Here is a 15,152-nt window from a genome sequence, read left to right as displayed (position 1 = left end):
ACTGTTTTCAATGATCATTTGAGGTTACACCGAACGATCATTTGAAAGTTAGGAGCTTGTGTCATAGCCCCTATCTTTAAATGACCGTTTGAGTTTTATTTAAGTTTTTGGGTGGCTAGAAAGCCCTTGTATCAAGCAAGGAAAAAAAAAAAAAAAAAAAAAAAAAAAAAAACTAGCACGTTTTCTTATCTATCTATTATACTAAATGAATTCTTTTAAGCCACAAGGTTTATTCTTAGCCAATCATTTTGATGATGTGGACACCCCCTAGGCTAGATAATTCACTATGGGCGCCATCCCCAATTCTCCTTTATCTCCTTCTTTATCCTCCCACACGCGCTTATTATTCAGAAATTCCACCTCCATTTTCACCTTTATGTTCCACCGCCTTCTCTCTTCTCTATGAAATACTATCCCGTTCATATTGTTCGAGTATTGAATTCGAAAATGGTTAATCTATTAACTATATGTATGGCGTCTCTCAGATGTATCGCGATTCTCGATTCTGGAACCAGAGACTTTCTGCAATCGGTTTGTATTTCAACATTGTGTATGTTTTCGTTTGATTTGATTTGTATAATCTGTTAATTTTTTGTTACATCATTGTTTATTTAGGGATGTTATTACCGAAAACCCTAATTATCGCGAATCTCAAATCGGGAACCAAACTTTCTGCGGTATTTCAACATTCTGTATGTTTTTCGTTTGATTTGATTTATATAATCAGTTAATTTTTTGTTACATCGTTGTTTATTTAGTTATGTTAGTTTCGATAAACCTAATTATCATGTAAAATAGTGATTTGAAGTGCTCTTATGGAAAACCCTAACTACGTAGTGAAAATTGAAATTTTGTTTGTAATCTTCAGTCATATTCAACCTTATGTATGAAAATGTTTTTTTTTATTTAAAGTGTACTGTCATTTGAATTTTTACAAAAATAATTGTTTATTTAGATCCGTGTTTGTAATAAACTAATTATGTCATTTTAGAATTTGTAAATTTGTAACACCCTAACACGCTTTTACTGAAAAGACGCAGCGGAAATTCGTACTATAAAATTTCTTACAATAAAACTATCTTTTGTACATAATTACAAAATAAAAGCATAACTTGAAACTATCATTTTACATAGTCAAGTATTCCCGTACAATCTATCTTGTGACTCGTCTTCGACCTTCTCTCCTCAATGATCCACGGTGGCTTGTACGACCTACACTTACCATACAATTTCGAGCATTAGTACACAACATGAACGTAACAAGTTTCATACACTTTTACTTTCTACTCCATTATCCCTTTGTAACTAGGCATTTCCATCTGAGTATCCATTCTCCAAAGAGACTTCATCATTGTACCTGTATTATTGTTCATACTCAAGGCACACTGTTATTTGCATCAATACACAATCATATTGAAATCGTATGAACATACGTGCTTACCTTGTTGCATTCGGTTATACATGCATACTAGCATCCGCATATATATATATATATATATATATTCACACCTACAGGCATATGCACCTTCATATATACTTACCTATGTACATATCTACATACTTACACCCATATTTAAATCGAAACATAATTATACACATACATACATTCAATAGTGAAATCCATACATGCACACATACATACATACATACATACATACATACATACATACATACATACATACATACATACATACATACATACATACATACATACATACATACATACATACATACATACATACATACATACATACATACATACATACATACATACATACATACATACATACATACATACATACATACATACATACATACATACATACATACATACATACATACATACATACATACATACATACATACATACATACATACATACATACATACCCACGTACTTAATTCGTTACCCCGCATACTCGCTTACATACCCCGATCTTGCTCGCACATCTTAAACGCCTTCAAAAATATCTATCGGGTATGTTTCGGTTCTTAAAAATGAGTTTCATACTCATCCATAACTTACCAAGCCATTTAGTAGGGTTAAGGATCATTATAGAAGCTTAACAAGGCTTGGAATGGGTTCACGGGGTCCGAATTCGAAAGAAAAACAAAGAAAACCTCAAACTATACATTTGTACCTGACCTCCACCGTAAGCTACGGTCGCTACCGTAGCTTACGGTGGCCCCTGATGTCTTACGGCAGCCTTATACTGCCTTACGGCAGAAATAAGTCCCCAGCTCCCACCGTAAGCTACGGTGGCTACCGTAGCTTACGGTGGCCCCTGAATCAGCCTTCCTTTTTAAGAACTAAAATATGCATAACTTGCTCGTTTTGCATCCGTTTCACTTGAAACTTGTTCCTAAACATCCGTAAAACAATTCCTCACATATTAGACTAAGATTCTTTCCCCGGGTCCTTAATCATTACCCGTATTATTACCATTACCTCGCTTATTCTTATTTATTCGACCCGTTTGGTCCCATAAACTACCTTCGACTATCTAGATCAATAGTTATCTTATTACTTTCAATCATTTCACACCATACATGACTTCCCTTCATTTAATATCCAGAATAAGTTCTTATGTATACTAAGAAGCGAGTCGGAAATCACTTACCTTTTTGCGTCCGTATTCGTGTTCGCTTTCTTGTGTCCTTTTGACCCTTGTGCCTTCCGTGCTTACGTCACCTTGACTAAATGCTTATCCATACATGTCACCACATTTACATTCTTGTTAGCATACGAGATATTACACATCAACAATCATAACAAATGCATATCGCACATTTGACCTTCATTAGTCAATTCTAACAAACATAAGGCATATATTCAAAATCACATCCTTTTAAGCTCATATAATTCATCATGTCATTCTATATAGCATGTATTGATATAACATAGACCATATGACTTTCTAAAATCTTACAATTATGGCAACAAGTCTAGTTATGCTTCTTATGCATAGTTGACTTTCAGAAGTCAATGGTTTATATACGAACTTTCGACTTAACCTCCTATATTTGTGTCATCACGTTAGGCTTATACTAATGACACTATATACATTTCATACTTACTATGCAATATGTTTTCAACCACGTGATCATCAAGTTACATCTTGCACATATGCAACTAAATCAATACAAACTAAAACTCTCATGATCCCACAATTGACATTCACATTCAAAACTAGTAATTTAACATAATCTCAACATCGTTCTTTACTAGTAAGTCCACAATCCACCTATTTAGTGTATATCCATATCCAAATTACCATTTAGTCACTAATCCGACACATGGTATGCACCTCATGATTCAAACATAGAGCGCAACTCCTAATGCATAATTCAACCTCAATCATACCATCAACTATCCATCTTATGAAATCTTTCCTCAATATATTTTCTCATGTTTGTTTATCATCAATCATGTTATTATCAAACTCTACACATGTTCATCCATTATTTAACATTCAACTTCACATGCTAGCTTATACTAGGCATTTCATCAAACACTTGGTGTGCGTACACCTTTTAATGCACAATGTACAACTAATTTATACATATTCTTCTAATCTCATACATAATCCATTAAAAACAACTACTAATCATCATGTATCATTCCAAATGAACATTAAACATAACATCATCATATTCCTATACTTTCATCTAACAATAGTTCATCATACCCACATAATACATCAATCATTCAACAAGACTTGAACATAGGAGGTGATTTTAGTCATCATCTTCACCCTAACTAATGGGTGTCACCTCTAAACATCAAATTAACGCAAACCATTCATAACCCATGTTCTACACGAGGATTCTAACCCTTGTACATGATCAATTTCATAATAACTCACGGATTAGAACATAACCCACTTCACCCATGATCACCAAACTTAGATTTAAGACATACCTTATGATCCCCTCGTGTTGGTGATCATTAATTCATGCTCGGTTATGGATTTCAGCTTCATCTTTCCTTCCAATTTGAGCTTAAAGGCGATTTAGGGTTTGAGGCTCCATGGGAGTCTCCTGAACCTTCTTGAACACGCACGTATGTGTGTGTTTGTGTGTTATTAAGTTATTTTATAACTTAATCTTTCATTTGTTCCATTTTAGCCCCTCGGGTTTACTTTTAAAACATAACTGACACTACTAAAATCATTTAATACTTTTAACCATACTCTTAACTAGGTTAAATAGCCTAGTTATTTATTTCCTGACGTGTCATGTAATAACCTACAACAATTATTAACATTCAGATTTTTGGGGCGTTACAAAATTGTGTTTAGAATATTCAGTAATGATCAACCTTGATTATGTTTATTTACTTCCCGATTTGATATTTACATTCGAATGAAATTTTGCATAAGTTACTTTGTTATTTGTGTATTTTGTTGTAATGTTGTAATAAACGAATTCGATGATTTCATAATATGTATTGTTTCTGATTCTGATTAACAATCTTTCGTGATTAGCCGATTTACTTAGGTTTTTTCTTCATATTATTTATCATTGTTTTTATTAAAATTTGAGGTTTTAACTGTTGTTTTGTTTTCAGCAGGAGGAACCTTATGGTGTGATATGATGAATCAAGGAGGAGTTTCAGACACCAGAACAACACTGGACCAGAAAGTTTCACTTGAGGTTGGTATTAACCTCTGTTTAATGCTTTTTAAATGATAATTTGCGATATCATTTGATGTTACTCATTGGTGGTTGATTGTTAGGGCTTACACTATATTGTGTTGGTTATTATTGGGTTCAATGGTTAGGTGGCAAGAAAAGGAATTACTAAATTCCCATGAGTGATTTCAAGAATACGTTTGTTTATTCACAATACAATATAGTGCTTACTCTTCTGTTCTACATGTATGCGTATATCAAATTATGTGATGTATGTCGGATTGAAAGTAATTCTAGGGGTTCTGTTGAAAATAGAACATGTGGCTAGTATTTTGTTTAATTGAAATATGTGTTTTTGCACTCCAGGTGTTTGATAAATAACTTTGCCTCTCTCGCCATGGTTCTAGACAAGTAATTCCCCCTTCCTCCTCTTCTCATACATGCAGGTACGCACCAGTTTAATCTTTAATTATATTTATTTTCACTAATTATTACCTTTGAAACATGAATATAAGGCTGAAGATGACCATATCAATATTTGTGAAGCTTATGTGTTGATTTTTTTTTTTAAAATAAAATTAAGAAAAAGATGTGTTACTGGTATAATGTTATGATTATATTGTAAGGATTAATCTTGGCGGGCTCAACAAATGGGCCACTTGATACGGTCATGCAGCTGGGTCGGGTCAAACGGGTCAGCCACAGATGATTGAAATGTAAAATGTTTTGACAAAACCTGTTTCATGGAGCAGAAGTCTGGTGCTTTTTGCTAATAGAAGTGAATTTATTGTAGATATCATTATTGACTGTGATGAAAGATTCACAACGACTTGATCTACTAAAGAAAATTGCTGGTAGTCGAGATTATGAAGAGGTTCGTCACAGAAGCTGGAAACTCATGCAAAATTGCTGGTAGTCGAGATTATTTTGTTTTCATTTTTTTATTGTTCGTCCAATTAATTCTTAATTCGAGTTCGTAAATGATTTGGGGACGAGTCTCAGTATGGACCAGTCTGAATTATCATACTGTTGATTTATGCTTTTCAAGACTGATATAATCCGATTTGGGTTCCTTTCTTGACAGATTTGAAGCTCTTTGGGTTTTGGTCAAAGTTTGTCAAACGGGTCAAGGCTGGTCAAAACAAGTAAGCACACCAATTGAGGAGTTTGTTGTGCTGCGAATCTATGAATTGGAGAGTGACGAAGGTATTGTGGAAGAGGAGAAATTATAACCATGTGGAGAGTGCCGAAGGTATTGTAAGAGATCTTGAATCTGTGCCATTTATTGTAGCTTTTGGACAATTCTCTTACCGAGTCGGTAAAATATATGCATATTGTAAAAAAATGTATTAAAGCACAAGTTTAATGAAATTTATCCATCATTCTACCACTTTGCAGGACTGTGCAAAGTATTTACACAAGAAGTTTCCGGACAGTAGGCAAGTTGGTGAGTAATGCAAACAACAAATGAAAATGTCTACAAAAAAAATATTAGAGGACAAATCTATTGGAGGTGGTTTTAATTTGGCGTTTTTATGAATGCAGGTGAAAACATGGGCAAAGTTACTAATACTAAACATATTCTGCACGAGTGTAAATCCTGAGGCCCTGAGCTAGAATTGCTTTACACGGTTCAGTGTTATGAAGATACAAAATTGTTGAAATCGTTTCTTGAATTGTGACGTCACTATATGATCTAGATATTCGTGCTATGGATACTTCATTTTATTGGTTCCGCAAAAGGAACCAACCCAAAAGGAAGGTAATACTTTTTTTCTTGCTGGCACATTATTTCTAATGTTAGATTTTGTTACTATTTGGCTATTTCACCATTTGTGTTATCAGGTTGTTATTGGGGTTTCATTTGTTTTTTGTCAGTTATTAAGGTGGACATTTGACATTATGTAGCCATACGGGTGTGGATTTGACATGCCTGGTACAATCTGTAGTGGATTTGACATGGGCTGTTTTGATCCAGTTAGTGTTTTTTTCCTAAAAAGTGACTAAATTTCTGTTTTTGAAATCGTCTTTTGTAATACGAATTGGTAAAAATTAGTTTTGTGGGTTAATTTAATAATTTAGTGAGTAATGTGGATTAAACCACTGGCTGCGTTTTTAGATGATATTCTTAATGACTTGATGTAAGTTTCGTGGCAGGTAACACGCTCCTTGGTCCATACGCGCCAGGTGCTTTTGGTCCATCAGCCGCCGCCAGCTATAGGGTTGCGAGGCTACCATTAGTACATGGTTTATACTCACCAGATGCTTATGGTCTTATAGTATTTTCATTTGGCATGGTTCCTTAAACAAATTGGAGTCCTTACTCGGTAAGAAAGAATATAATTTTCTAATTAGTTATTTTACACTCATATATTTAACTGTGTTAATAGTTATGAGATGCTGGGACGTGTGATCTTGGTCGTGTCACCGAGAGCTCAACCATCTATATATGGTGTGAATTCTTTGGCCCGACCTTTTGCAGCACAGTTTGGATGATAGCATGTCTGAACCGAAAGATCTGAGAAACCGTTGGAACGAGAACAGTTGCTCGCAGCTAGAATCATGATTGAAGACGGCCTTTGTGTACTACTTGATGTAGATGACGTTAACTGTCTCTTGCAGTCAACCCAGCCACAAGATGGAGGTATATTATTAATATACCTTAATGTAATATATTAAGGTATGGGTTAATTTTTGTTTATTTTTTGAAGTTTTAACATATTTGGTGGTTTTTTCCTAAAAAGTGACTAAATTTCTGTTTTTTGAAATCGTCTTTTGTAATACGAATTGGTAAAAATTAGTTTTGTGGGTTCATTTAATAATTTAGTGAGTAATGTGGATTAAACCACTGGCTGCGAAAATTCCGGACAGTAGGCAAGTTGGTGAGTGATGCAAACAACAAATGAAAATGTCTAGAAAAAAAATATTAGAGGACAAATCTATTGGAGGTGGTTTTAATTTGGCGTTTTTATGAATGTAGGTGAAAACATGGGCAAAGTTACTAATACTAAACATATTCTGCACGAGTGTAAATCCTGAGGCCCTGAGCTAGAATTGCTTTACACGGTTCAGTGTTATGAAGATACAAAATTGTTGAAATCGTTCCTTGAATTGTGACGTCACTATATGATCTAGATATTCTTGCTATGGATACTTCATATTATTGGTTCCGCAAAAGGAACCAAACCAAAAGGAAGGTAATACTTTTTTTCTTGCTGGTACCTTATTTCTAATGTTTGATTTTGTTACTCTTTGGCTATTTCACCATTTGTGTTATCAGGTTGTTGTTATTGGGGTTTCATTTGTTTTTTGTCAGTTATTAAGGTGGACATTTGACATTATGTAGCCATACGGGTGTGGATTTGACATGCCTGGTACAATCTGTAGTGGATTTGACATGGGCTGTTCTGATCCAGATAGTGTTTTTTTCCTAAAAAGTGACTAAATTTCTGTTTTTGAAATCGTCTTTTGTAATACGAATTGGTAAAAATTAGTTTTGTGGGTTAATTTAATAATTTAGTGAGTAATGTGGATTAAACCACTGGCTGCGTTTTTAGATGATATTCTTAATGACTTGATGTAAGTTTCGTGGCAGGTAACACGCTCCTTGGTCCATACGCGCCAGGTGCTTTTGGTCCATCAGCCGCCGCCAGCTATAGGGTTGCGAGGCCACCATTAGTACATGGTTTATACTCACCAGATGCTTATGGTCTTATAGTATTTTCATTTGGCATGGTTCCTTAACCAAATTGGAGTCCTTACTCGGTAGGAAAGAATATAATTTTCTAATTAGTTATTTTACACTCATATATTTAACTGTGTTAATAGTTATGAGATGTTGGGACGTGTGATCTTGGTCGTGTCACCGAGAGCTCAACCATCTATATATGGTGTGAGTTCTTTGGCCCGACCTTTTCCAGCACAGTTTGGATGATAGCATGTCTGAACCGAAAGATCTGAGAAACCGTTGGAACGAGAACAGTTGCTCGCAGCTAGAATCATGATTGAAGACGGCCTTTGTGTGCTACTTGATGTAGATGACACTAGCTGTCTCTTGCAGTCAACCCAGCCACAAGATGGAGGTATATTATTAATATACCTTAATGTAATATATTAAGGTATGGGTTAATTTTTGTTTATTTTTTGAAGTTTTAACATATTTGGTGGTTTTTTCTTAAAAAGTGACTAAATTTCTATTTTTTGAAATCGTCTTTTGTTATACGAATTGGTAAAAATTAGTTTTGTGGGTTCATTTAATAATTTAGTGAGTAATGTGGATTAAACCACTGGCTGTGTTTTTAGATGATATTCTTAATGACTTGATGTAAGTTTCATGGCAGGTAACATGCTCCTTGGTCCATACGCGCCAGGTGCTTTTGGTACATCAGCCGCCTGCTATAGGGTTGCGAGGCCACCATTAGTACATGGTTTATACTCACCAGATGCTTATGGTCTTATATTTTCATCTGGCATGGTTCCTTTACTAAATTGGAGTCCTTACTCGGTAAGAAAGAATATAATTTAGTTGAAGATCTGTATGAAAAATTAGTTGAAGATGATTAAATTTGTCTCTTGAAGTTGAAGATGATGATTTGATTAGTTTTAAAAGGCTATGAAGATAAGTTATAATATAAACTCAATTAACTGTTGTGAGTGTTTGGGTAAAACAAGTGATTTGTGTGTATAATGGTGCATATTAACTTATTTTAAATTAACTTACTTTAACTGTAGATATTGGGGAATTTTTTAACCTGACACATTTGGATAACCATTGTTTGATTTTGACCTTGACGTATCAGGATGAGTATTTTTCATATCATGGCATGGTTGACAGTGCAAGATCTTAGAATGTCATCTGAAGCTATTGCGGATTATAAAACACCTGAATTATGTGATATTTTTGAAGCTTTCTTTTTCTCCTCATCACACACTCAAGTAAGGTTATATACTTTACTTTTTTAACTTTCTTGATTCACATTTTGCGAGTAAGAAAAACGAATAGTAGTCTTTAGTGGAACATATATTCAGGGAATATGTTTGCATTTTTTTTAACTTTTGCAATATTTTATTACATTTATTTGTTTTATCAGGTTCACGTAGGGCTGTTCATGAGCCGAGCCGAGCCGAGCTGAGCTAGGGCAAGCTCGGGCTCGGCTCAATTACAAACCGAGTTGACTCGGCTCGGCTTGGATTTGAAACCAAGCCTCAAATTGATTTATCCTGATTTTTAGTCACTTGCTTTTTATTAAATTTTGATCAACTCTAACTACTGTTTTGCTACAATCTCAACAACAGAGAAAAAGAAAAACCAAACAAAGATTAGTTAAAGGCTCTTAGGCTGCGCGACTAGGCCCTCGGGCAAGGCGAGTGACCTGGAACCAGCCTAAACTATCTCAAAAGAAGCCTAAAACATGTCTAAAACCCCAAAAATGAAATGCTTATGCCATTGAGTCCTCACGTTTTAAGCACCTTGTGCCTTTGACAGCTATGATCTGAACCTGAGTTATTATTTTTAAAAAACTTCACTAAGATGTCATTATATGATGCAACATCTATGACTTTCAAGTCTGACTTTGACTTTATTTAGTCAAATAAAGATAGTTTTAGGCCTTCGTTTTTCAGATGTCAACAACCCTTTGGTTTAAATTTTGATTTTTTTCTGTGGTGAATGTAAGTGGTAATGAATCTATGACGATAGAAAGGTTTAAGTGTACTTTATCTAATATATATGCCTTGGCATCTGGTAGGCAATGAAGATGTTCTGCGTATAATATTTGCCTCACCAACAGCAACTAGAACATCTATACTTGAGTTGACCAGAAAATTGACTATTAATGGTGATTCAGTAATTAACCACTCATCCCCTACATCTAGATGTTTAAGCCATGATAATTCAGAAGAACAAGACGATTCAGGCTTAGTCGATGCGCTTGCTGTTGCAATATCTAATGTGAGGATTTCCGAACCCAAAAGGAGCAGGCTATGTGTGCCTACAAGTCCAATTCGAGAGCAGCGTTCTTCTAATGTCACAACTAATAACCTTTGCAAAGCATGCTGACCGTTGACTTTGACCTGAATTGACTTTGACTTACAAACGGTGGAGTAACCGTAGAAGCCTAACAATGCGCCGAGAAAAGGGTGTGAAAATGGCGTATAGTGAATGTAAATATAATATAGTACACAACTCATTGTGCATCAACGTTTATCGATCTATAGCCAAACTCTACTGTTTTTCTAGAAGTTTTTAAAGTAAGTTTTGGTCTCAAATTATAGTATAGATATCAAAACAAATCTTTCATTAAAAGATTTATGAAACACCGTTAAATAATATATATATTTTTTGAGGCCACCCGTATAACACACGGGGTCTTAAGCTAGTTTTACATAAGAAAATGTCTCAACTAATTTTGGTATGTTAAAATCCAAGTTACTTAATCTAAAATTGCAACATATTAAATTCTATTACTTAATTTAGACTAAAGGTTGTGGGTGAGGCTAGTCCTTTGGGAATGATCCGTCACGTAGGCTGCCACATCATCATAAGGTCATCCTTACATCTTAAAGATGGGCCTAGGGTGTAGAGGATGGTCTTCCTTTTCTTATTATATTTTTGTTAAACAATATGCAATAAATATAATAATAAAATAAATGCTAAACTTAATGATAAAGCTTACATTTCATTAAAAAATGTTAAATAAAATCTAAACCTAAAAAAAGATCAAATAAAATTCAATAAAAAACAACTAGGTGTCATCTTCTTCGTTGGTTTCGTCGATTTGGTAATCGGCCATAATAACAATACCAAAAATAATAACATAAAAATAAATATAAATATAAACTGACCTTCTCGGTCTCTGCTTATGATAGTTTGCATAGTCTATGGTTGTAACGTGATCTCTTAGTTGAGATTGGGTTAAAAATATGTGAGATATGTGTTGATGTTATTAAAAATATTTAAATTAATTTTTTTAACACATAACGGCTAACTTTTAAAAAGCTTGGCTCGTCGCCATCGTCCAACATCCGACGCTGAAGCCACGACTAACCAGGTGGAGGGAAGTGTGGACAAACGTAAGGTAATTTTTTTATCTTAAGAGCTCTGTTCATGTATTTTAACAAGTTAGGCACTTTAATGTACCAACATAAGGTAAAGAGATTTTTTCGTCTAAATGATAAAACATGTTAGGTTTTTTTTATATAGATAACGATATTCTATGTCCATTAATGAGGGTATAATAATCAAAGCTATATTTTAAAAGGGTCAAGATCCACAATGCAAGGGGATGACCGTTTAAGATTTATTATATAATCCACAAACATATAATGAGTATTCCCGTTTGTGTGTTTCTTTTATTCATTTTTTTTATCATGTGCCATACATGTGCACTATCTTTGGTCCTTCACTACATACCGGCTGGTTTACCAACTTGCCTTTGTTATTGTCACCTAAAGTAGTAAAGAAAAATGTCCATTTTTATGTAAGCTGTTTGTAAGTTATAATCGACATGAACCCGTCCGTTTAGTTTGACAACATTAATTTAAGGCGACGTGACAACACGACAATCGTGAATACTAATTTCGATAATAAAAACGGTCTCTTTAATGGTTGATAGGATTTGAGAGTGGGGAAAAAGGCTAGGTTTGTGGGACACTAATTTCAGTATATGGCCTTTTGAAGAAGAAGCCAAATAGACATGAATATCAGTCATATTGCTATAACACATGGTCTTGGTCCCCAATTATGGTTGCATGGGGCCTTGTAAACAAAATAGAAATAAGTAAGTTGAGGAACTTGTAAGCCGCTTGATACTCTCGTTAAAAGCTTGAATCGAGTTAGAGTTAAACAAGTTTGAGTCGAATTTAAGATTATATTAAAGCACTTTTAATAAACAACCTCGATTTGAAATTTAAAACTCTTTTTAGTAAGAGACACAGTTCCTATTAATTTATAATTTTATCAATATTTATATACAATGTATGATATATATAGTATGCATTCCTTATGATAAAAGTTATATGTTATGAAGAATCAATCAAAGACTTTGTTCATGTATAATTGATTATTATTCAATAAACATACAAAGTCATTATTTTTAGATTATACTAAAAAACAACTTGGCTATCTAAACAAAAAAACTTTGTTCAACAAGTGATAAAATTATTTTGATTCAAAAATTATCATCCCATGTTTTGGAATGTATTCTTTGTTATACTAATCCATGAAATAATTGTTGATATTTTGTTTTAATATGAGAAATTGCATTATGAAACTAATTATTGATATGCAATGAATGAAAAAGAAAGTAATCCTAAAAGTTGGAATGTTTTCCCTAAAACAAAATGATGAAATGACAAGTGATAAACAAAGTGGAATTGCTTTTCTCCCATGCTTCTACATCAAGGAAGTATAGATGTAGCATCTTCCCATTTCCAATTTCTATAACATTCTCAGTTTCTTGTATATGTATATTATAATCACCAGACAGATCTACCAAAACAAAAATTCATAAAACAAATGTTTGCTAAGATGAAGCTAATTACACGATGCGAATGTCTGTCAAACATTAGCAAAGTACTTATCTTAGCTTCCCTCGTCCGGTGATCATCCAATGTCTTATCGTGTCTATACTAGAGTAGCTAAAATCTTGATGATTTTCACATGCAAGAAACTTCTGTTGCATCTCATGTCTAAATTAGTCCCATTCGATCTTGCAGCCCGTCAGCTAATATGCCATCTGGGATAACCTAAAACATCATATAAAAACCACGTCAAGAAAACATACGATAGCTAGATAGCTACACGTGTAAGAATCTACTATAACTAGTAGAATGGTGATCTTGGTTTTAAAAAGCGAGATGCTCCAAGTCTTTTTGGTCCCAAAAGCCGAGGCACGAGTCGCATGCATCCCTAATGTGAGGAACACATCTATGTATAACCAAATAAACTTTATTATTAACGTATTTATCAAGTAAACCATTCATAAGATTGTCTCCAACGCTCCACCGCTGATATACTCTAAAATATACATGTTTTTATACAAATATTCCAACAATTTTGAGTAACTTTAGGATTGTTTTTATTAATTATTACTCGTATTTAGTTCATATTTGGATTTTAAAGGTTTTAAGAGATAACGAGGTAAATTGTAGTATTTTGATAAACTTGAGATTGTGAGGGAAACGTGAAATAAATTTTACTTATTTTGATTGGTTATAAATTTCTTTTAGACAAATTAAACGAGAGTTCATGAAAATTTAGTTGAACTACAAAAAAAAATAGTTATACGTATGGATTTGTAATTGATAGAAATTGTGTTTAATTTGTTTAAATGGTTTGAACAGGTAATATAGTTTTTGGTGGCTCTCATGATTTAGTCAAATGAATAAAATAACAAATCAAATTAAAGAGGACGATATATACATATACACCATATCACAACAAATATTCGATATGGGCTTCAGCATCATTACAATATTAGTGTGTCGCATGAGAAGCCCAGCCTGACCCAAACACTTGAGTGAGCCCACTTATTGTTTTTCTTTGTGGCTAGAGTATCTCTAGATAAAACCCATGTGTGGAAACATTGTTTTTTATTCAAAACTAGAATTACCACCCGCCGCAATACGGCGGGGATTAATTAGTTATATATCATGTTAGATGAAAGACAAATGTGTCTCACATGACCACGAGCCTATGTGTAAAACCGAGAGAAAAATAACTAAGTCGATCTCTGACTCGCACGTTGCGACAAACCTATCAAACGTGAAAAATAGACGCGCTGCGACGGACATGTTAAACAGGAAAAAAATAGATGAAAAAACGTTGAACCTGACACGCGCGTTGCGACGTGTTAACTCGGAAATTTAGAACAACACATTAAACGGAGAACTTATGAAAGATGAAAAATATATAAGAGACTAAAGTTGAAAGTAAAAAAAGTGTTGAGATTAAATTGCAAAAGATGAAAAGCTTTGGGTTGAAAGTAAAAAAATTAAAGGGGTTAAATTGCAAAAGATGAAAACTTTTGAATTGGAAATGAAAAATCAAATTAATCAAAGGGTTAAAATACCAAAGACTGAAACATTAGACTTAAATTGCCAAAAATTGAAACTTTAGAGTTAAAAAAAAATTAATTTCAAATTATGAAAATAAAAGAGATAAATAAAAATAAAGGTGAGAAATTACCAGAGAATGACACGTGTCCAAAAAGGATTTTTGTTTATTACTATAAAAAGATTTCAAATACGTATTGCACAAGTATCCATGTATATTCTAACTAGATTATAACCCCGTGTATTAAATAGTTTAAATATATATAAAAAAAAATCTAGATTGACTATTATTTTAAATTTATTGGTGTTGTAAATCCGTATATTACACAAGTTTAATATACAAAAATATAAATCATAAAGTTCTATATAATTCTTATCACACGATTTATAAGGGTGAGGTTCGGCTAGAAAGTCCAAGTTTCCTAAAAAGTGTAAAAAGTCATAAAACACAATAATTTCAGGCA

The 15,152-nt window shown here is 33.6% G+C and overlaps 3 long non-coding RNA genes across 8 annotated transcripts; all 3 read left to right on the top strand.

Annotated features, from left to right (window-relative positions):
• Window positions 1-5,286: 5,286 nt before the first annotated feature.
• LOC110903409 lies at window positions 5,287-6,933 on the top strand. Of its 4 annotated transcripts, none has more exons than XR_004876340.1 (7): window positions 5,287-5,329; window positions 5,429-5,547; window positions 5,728-5,887; window positions 6,034-6,082; window positions 6,181-6,397; window positions 6,514-6,612; window positions 6,793-6,933. It is a non-coding gene; the product is annotated as an uncharacterized LOC110903409 (long non-coding RNA). The 4 variants fall into 4 exon arrangements; XR_002571913.2 differs by having other exon boundaries at window positions 5,318-5,351; XR_004876339.1 differs by having other exon boundaries at window positions 5,429-5,887.
• Window position 6,934: 1 nt separating this feature from the next.
• Window positions 6,935-8,671, top strand: LOC118485491. 3 transcript variants are annotated; one of them, XR_004876334.1, is made up of 6 exons: window positions 6,935-6,962; window positions 7,026-7,279; window positions 7,616-7,832; window positions 7,952-8,009; window positions 8,231-8,400; window positions 8,556-8,671. It is a non-coding gene; the product is annotated as an uncharacterized LOC118485491 (long non-coding RNA). The 3 variants fall into 3 exon arrangements; XR_004876335.1 differs by lacking the exon at window positions 6,935-6,962 and having other exon boundaries at window positions 7,223-7,315; XR_004876336.1 differs by lacking the exons at window positions 6,935-6,962; window positions 7,026-7,279 and adding an exon at window positions 7,478-7,517.
• Window positions 8,672-9,109: 438 nt separating this feature from the next.
• On the top strand, window positions 9,110-10,809 carry LOC118485492. The gene is made up of 3 exons (XR_004876337.1): window positions 9,110-9,139; window positions 9,435-9,570; window positions 10,383-10,809. It is a non-coding gene; the product is annotated as an uncharacterized LOC118485492 (long non-coding RNA).
• Window positions 10,810-15,152: the final 4,343 nt, after the last annotated feature.

This window comes from Helianthus annuus, chromosome 13, assembly GCF_002127325.2.
Source record: "Helianthus annuus cultivar XRQ/B chromosome 13, HanXRQr2.0-SUNRISE, whole genome shotgun sequence".
NCBI lineage: Eukaryota > Viridiplantae > Streptophyta > Magnoliopsida > Asterales > Asteraceae > Helianthus > Helianthus annuus.
The sequence above is the reverse complement of the archived record's forward strand: the minus strand, read 5'-3'. Positions and strand labels throughout refer to the sequence as shown.